Below are 7,871 nucleotides of genomic sequence, written 5' to 3'. Positions count from 1 at the left end.
TCCTATCGGAACTAATCCTAGCTAATTTCTTTAACTCATCATGCAATTCGACATACGCATTATACAAGTCCTCATAAGGAGGAGAATCATAAGATGAAGTAGATGAGGTGTCAGAATATACCTTGCTATTTGCCTCTTTTGAATTTGAGCAACAAGCCTCCTCTATTCTCGTAATTAAGCATAGCTTTGCTGTCTCCTCTTCATCTGAGGTGTTGGATGTCGTGTCCTCCTCTGGTACATCCCATACTATATAAGCTTTCTTCGATTTGAAGTCCCTAGCAGTGCTTTTATCTTAACAAACCTTCTTGAGGTAAGGAGGACATTGGAACCTCATATGTCTAGGCTTACCACATTCATGGCAAGTGAAGCGCTCTTTACTCTTGGCTTTTCTGGTCGACTCCCGCACTTCTTTCTTCTGGAAACGTGTGAACCCTCCTTTATATAGAAATTTCCCGAATTTGTGTACGAGAAGGCTCAAAGTTTCTTCGTCTATATTTGAATCAGATTCATCTTCTTCTCTCTCTTCCGTGGATTGAGACGTTGTTGCCTTGAGAGATATACTTTTCTTTTTGCGATCTGATTCTCTGTGCATAGTCAGGCGTCCAAGCTCCATTTCATGATCTTGAAGTTTTCCGAACAATGTCGCCAAAGGCTTAGAGTCAAGATCCTTTGATTTCATAATAGCTGTTACTTTTGGTTGCCATCTCTTGTCAAGACAGTGTAACACTTTGCTAGTAAGCTCTCCTTTGTTAGACAATTTATCCAAAGCAACTAAATGGTTAACTATATGAGTAAATTTTTTTTGCATATCACCAATAGATTCATTTGGTAACATATGAAATAACTCATATTCATGTATTAGGGCATTCAGCCTAGCACACTTGACTTCGCTAGTGCCTTCATGAGTCACTTGTAAAGTGTCCTACATTTCTTTAACACTTTGGCATTGTCAAACCTGAAAGAACTCATCATAGGATAGGTCTGATGTGATGATATTTTTGGCACGTAGGTTATACAGAACCTTTTTGTGTTCATCATCGGTCAATAGACTTTTTGGTTTATCTTACAGATTCCCAAATGTCCGAGTCGATGGCCTCTATAAATATTTTCATGCAAAATTTCTAGTAGGAAAATCCTTCGCCTTTGAAAACGAGAGGGCAATTAACGGATGCGCCATCACTGCTAAAAGGGTTGGTGGAATCCATTTAATTTCCCTAACGGATCACACAGATACTGTTGAGCTAGCATGATGTACTAGCTCTGATACCACTTGTTAGGTATCAGTGACATAATACACCTATAGGGGGGGTTGAATAGGTGTCGTGGTTCCCACTTACCACTATTTGCACCAAAGCCCTATTCTGGAAAATCACTCAGTTAATCGATTAAAGCTATGACTTAATCGATTAAGTCACACAAAATTAGCAGTTGCTGAAGGCTTAATTACACAGCCAATTACAAATTATACAGAAATGAAATAACAGATATATTTGAACACAAATGATCTTTATTTGGTAGTAATACTATATTCAAAATATCAGCTACAATAGGCAATTAAAAGCTACTTAAAACAGTAAAGAGATAAGAAAATAGAGTAATGTGAAGCACAAAATAGCTCAAATATTACAAGAAAGAACAAGCTATAAACACTATACAAATCTCACAATTACTATGAATATGTATAAGATCAGAATCTTGAAGAACATGTAATTTCTAACCTTAGGAAATCTCTCAATAGTAATGAAAGAATCATGCAAGAATAAGATATGATGATGAACACATTTGATTATATGCAATGGATGACATGTTAATCCCTAAGCATAATATTATCTCACTGTAATCTTGCATGCAATTCTCTCTGCCTATATGACATACAAAGAATATGAAAATACAAAACTTAGCAATTCTAATATGAGTGAACGAATGTATTAAATTGTATATGAAATTTGTTGAAAATACAGTTTATATAGAAAAGTTGTTTTGCACCTTGTTAATCGATTATGTTGCATGTTAATCGATTAACGGGCTATTAGAGAGTAACTGAAATCTGTTTTTCAGTTATCTGTTGAAATTGTTAAAAATTGTTTTCACGTTAATCAATTAAAGCTTCACTTAATCAATTAATTGACATATTTTCAGTTAAGATGTTAATTGGTAAACTACCTATATGTTATGTTTATCAACTATACATGTTTTACCTTTATGTTATGCCTAAAATGCACAAATAAAATGTATGATTAATGCATGAACATATAATAAACTACATGGCATGTCTCATGTAAATGATATGATAGTTTTTAGACTGAGTGAGATTTGCATCTAGGTTTACCTAACTTAGACTCAATAACTAAGACACATCTAAGACTTTAGTTTAGACATGAATCTCTTGAATCTTTGGCATGTTGATTTGTTGAGTTGTCTTTAAGCTTTCACTAAGTCCTTTGTCTTCATCAAAACTTAGGCAAGCTTAAGGCTTTCTTGACACATTGCATTTTCAATTTGTTTTTCGATTATAAATTCATATTATGATTCCATATTACGATCAATCACTAAAACATGCCAAAATGGAATTGTGGATATATGCATGACTCTTTTAATATCGCCAATACTTATACCAATAAATAAATTTGAAGGTACAATAAAATCATATTAATATATAGTGATGGACATGTGAATGCAAATATACAAGAACATGATTTTTATGAAGACAAAGCTAAAAGCTTAAAGACTATGGATAAAGACAAATCAACTACAAAAACATGCAGACTCAAACTCAAAGAAAAAAATATCGTCAAGACTAGAAATGATGCCAAAGATAGTCGTGCATCTTTAAGTCAAGCCCAAAATATTTTAGTCGAACACTACTACTATTGTCGTGAACTAATGAGTGTTGAGACTCTTAAGATCATCTACAATGAGCTAATGATGAAACTGACTTTCTGGATTAAATTGTTTGTGTAGTGGTGTTGTGATAATGCATAATGCATTATTATTTGACTTATATGAATAATGAAATTAAACTGATGTTATTAAGCTTATTAATGCTATAATAGTTGAAATTGCGAAGCATTGCCTAATTCTTCAGCATGGCATAACTTGTGACAATTCCGTATAAATTTGGATTCGAAGAAGAAATTGGAAAAGAACTTCAATTTGGAAAAATTAGAAAAGTACGATGATATGAAAACCCTATTTTCATCAACGGTTGGTAGATTTCTCTTTTAGTGCAAAATAAATACTTGAAATTTTTACGAAAACAAATATGCTTCCTAAAATGATAAACTTTAAATAATAAAATACCAAAATTTGACATGTGATTACCCAATGATTTTTTTTTAAATTCTAAAGAATCGAATCCAAAGTCATGCCTATAAAAAGTATAGCATACCCATACGTGTGTACCGATTTATAAATGATATACTTTACTGGAAGATAAAATATTGTCGATTGTGTTGAGAACCTAGAGGCGTACCTAGTCTGTGTGACTTGGCTAAGGGGACACTATGGGTAAATATTGATCTTTTAAGGGAAGGGGTAGGTCCCCTAAGCCAATTGAACTCATTGCAATAACTATGGTGACCTTTGACACCCCCTTGAAGGTATTGTGTTGATAAGTGACAAAAATACCTAATTTTCATATACTTTTTATGGCACTTATCCTACACAAAAATGTGAAAACCAACTTAATTCAACACTTTTTAGATAAATTTTGCATTATTGGACAATATAATTTTTTATCACCTCTTGTCCAAGTTTCCCTTGTATTTTGTAGGTAATTGATTAAATTATAAGAAATCCAAGAATGCATGCCAAATCAAAAGCCAAAAGTCCAAAGGAAAAAACTCAAAACAAACAAGCTAAGTAAGACATGTTGTTTGCTTAAGCTTGTTACCAAAAATATGACTTAGGCTAGAACAAATCATGCCCAAAAGTGTCATGTAACCAACTAAAATCAACTCAAAAATTATGGAACAAGGGTTGCTTCGGCATGAAGAAAGTTTGGTTTCTTCACCATGATGAAACAAATCAACCAAGCGTGGATCTACCTAAGCTAAGTGGCCAAAACCAAATCCATCCATGAATAAAGGTTGGTTCCTTCACCATGAAGGAACCAAGTAGCTGGGTGTGGGTCAAGCTCAAGCTGGAAAGCCAGACAGGTCAGAAACCTTGCCATGAAGAAAACTTGGTCAACTCATCAAGCAACTTGCCTATTCTTTACTTGAAGGCCAAGCACATGACCTCATACATGCCATATATTCTGAACAAGCCAGTAGGAGGTGTCACCATGCATGTAACCTAGCCCACAATAGGTTGTCCAAGCTAGCTTCCCAAGATGGAACAAGCTGCTGACCCACCAGCTTTGACAAGTGAGCCAGGCGGCCATGAAGTGAAGCTTGGCGGTCCAAAATGCCTGTAAACGACACCTTAATTTCTCCACTTAATACACATCACTTTTTCATCATTTTTCACACATTGTACATCCCATTTTTCTTCTCATTTTCGGTTCTCTTTCATTTGAGAGTGTTCTTAGGTTGTATTTAGGCTTTTAGTTCATAAAAATTCAACGGGAACATAGTTGGAAAATGAGGTGCAAAAACATGATTTTGTAACCTCATTTGGAATAAAAAACATGTCATCTTTGCATAGATGGCTTATGATCCTACATAATGATTTGCATTATGGTGTAAGGTTATTTCTTTTCTTCATTTGTATCATCTTTTGAATTCAATGCATTCAATTTATTACGTTTGGTTAAGTTTTGATTCTTTAGGAAGTTCTTAATGTGGTTTTAGCTTAATCACCTAAAACTTGAGTTAAAGATCCACAATGCTTCTTCTTAAACTGTTGACAAGTGAACTAAAAAGTATAACCTACACCTTTGTTCACTTGCCACATCAAGCATCTATTTTAAGCAACTTATGATCAAGGCTAAATGATGTTAATGGGGCCTGAAGTAGGGTGTGACAACCTACTCCGATGAGTGACATATAACCATTGTTTAGTGTATTTCATAAGGTTTCAAAATCATCTTATCATTCTAGGACACTAGACGAAGGATTTAGAAATGGTGTGTGTAATTAACCGAAAGTATAACACATAACTTATAATGTTTTCAAAATCATTTGAGTCAAGAAAAAATTCCATCTTTCGAATCAATTTTCCCTTCTTGAATTTGTAAATAGTTAGTTCTTTACGTTTCTTAGTTCATAAAATCACAAAAACAACTTTAATTGTTACTTTATCACTTTTGGTAAAAGATACAAAGTATGAGTGCATTTCTATTAGTCAATTTCTTGTGGTTCGACATAACCCTATACTATACTACAATTGAATCTTGAAACATATGCAAATGTAAAATAGTAAAGTGTTAACTTCTAAATTTTATTTGTTGTCAAAGAAAAAAACCTTAAAACAAGGTATTATTGAATTCATAAATTGTATCTTTGTGAAAAGGAAAAATACACAGTTATAATGAGTGATCTAAATACTAACTTTTACATTCAATCATTTACATTTCCGCAGCTAACATTTACTTTTGGACATTTACATTTCCACAACTAACATTTATTTATTGCTTTATTCTCTATATCAACCCTTCGAAAGAAGTGGTATGTTAAATTCTAACTTTATTGCTTTATTTATTTTTTATTTACCAACCTTCCATAAGGAAGTAGTGCGGTTAATAAAGGAAAACGAAAATAAATATCACTCATTATCATTTGTGTTAAATTGCTAAATTCATACCATTATGCCTGCGTTGGAATTTATTCCAACAAAGCCGAGACGTTTGAAATTGTTAATGAGTTACCAATGGTGAGCACAACGATGCATTCATTATGTATGCTTCCTAGGAACAACATTGAGCTAGTCAGTCTCGACCAGTGTCGGTACCATTCCTGTTATTAATGCATTATGGCCCTACTTGGAGTTAACTTTCCATACATTCATCTAGAAGATTAGTTGTCGAGCTAAAAGAAATGTATGAGTGTTGGGAGACTAATCTAATACCACCAGCTATGTGATTGTGATGTTATAAATATATCTATACATGAAATCCTACGTTATATTAAAAACATTGCTTACAATTTTTAATACCCGACCTGTAATTAACCAAGATCGTGGTCGACGTTCTTGTATACAATTTCATTTCTACGCTAGCAAGGGTGTTACAATGAAATCCAAGATTTCAGCTACCGTAACTCTATTCAATCGATTAACCCATTTCTTAATTGATTAATGGGTTCACATGTTGATTTAATCAATTGACAGAAATTGTAACAAATTAACTGTGTTGACAAACATTTCTTTGATGCGTGATGAACCTTATGCATGATGTGTATACGTATGATGCATGATTTTGAAAGATGTAAGTTATAAACAAAGTTTAGTGCACCAAAATCGTGTTACCATATGTAAATGCGTGAACATGATATTCATGTACGAGTCTATGCATGTCTTATTTTAAGTTGATTCAATTTTAGGACTGTGAGACTTCTATTCAAGGTTCACATAGCCTTGGCGTTGTTATTTCTTGAGTTGTCATTGTTTTCAAGTTTGTCTATTATCTTTGTCTTCATCAAAACAGTATGCAGAAACATACTTGCAATCTCACAATTTCTAAAGATAAGGTCGAGGAGTTAGGAGGAAAAAACTGAAATATATATGAGAAGAATAATTGATTTTTTTCTAGGAATAAATAATTGGAATGAGAATCAAATTATGTATGTTAATTAATGTTTATGCTTAGGTTAGAAATGGTGGCTTGTATATATAGCATGGGAAAAATTATTCAGATTTTTTAAGTAAGCATATTTTAAAAAATAAATATGGTAATTGTGTTATTAACTAATGAAAATATTATTAATTAAAGAAGCTAAAATGATTTATTGAATGGAACGTTTTGCAAGTGTTAGAAACTCCATTATGGATATGGAGATGAGAAATTGTCTTTATAGGGGGAAAATCATCACTCTAATTTATTTTGGGAAACCTAATAATCTAATTATCAATTAATGGAAAATAATTTTGATTATTAATGATTTTATAACTCAAATTTATTTTTATAATAGAAAGTGATTCTAATTTTATCTAAGTTTAATATATGTGCATTGATAGTTTAGAAGTTTCTTTTATTTTATCAGCATATTAATCGTCATCTATGTGTTAAATATTATTAACTCTTAAATAAAAATAATACATAACATATTTACAGTATTAATACATAGATATTTAATTCTTTTTTTCAATAAAAAAACATGTCCAATGTTATCTATAGTAATATATAAAGTTAAAACATGATTAAGGGCAAATATTTAATTAAATATATATAATTTCTATATTCCAATTTTGCCCTTTACTATATCAAATGTTTTTTATGTTTGCCTTTGTAATAAAGAAGTTGCTAATAATTTTGTAACACACATTACAAATAATTATATAAAACACGTTGCAAATCATTTTGTAAGAAAGAAAGTAATGTACCTTTCTCTATAGAAACTTTGAGAAATTTATAGGTACAACTTGGGAAATTTATAGGTACAACTTGGGAAATTTATAGAAATTTTGTATATACACTTAATAACAGATAAATAAGAATGTGTGTCGATAAATACAAAGTGTTAGTTGACATGCTAGTTTATTATACTAAATCATATTCATTATAGCAAATGAGTACTGCGATCCTGTGATAGAATTGCCTTGTATTGTTATAATACAAAATTAAACAAGGGTATGCAATGACTCTCTTATTTAAGACAACAATAACAAGTGAAATAATCCTTGCACAGAAAAATTATCTTAAAATTGAAGCCAAAGAAAATGATGAACAAATACAAAAGTTAATCTTTGTATTTTCGCATTTAGGATTCAAC

This window comes from Lupinus angustifolius, chromosome LG19, assembly GCF_001865875.1.
Source record: "Lupinus angustifolius cultivar Tanjil chromosome LG19, LupAngTanjil_v1.0, whole genome shotgun sequence".
In the NCBI taxonomy this organism is placed as follows: Eukaryota; Viridiplantae; Streptophyta; class Magnoliopsida; order Fabales; family Fabaceae; genus Lupinus; species Lupinus angustifolius.
The sequence above is the reverse complement of the archived record's forward strand: the minus strand, read 5'-3'. Positions refer to the sequence as shown.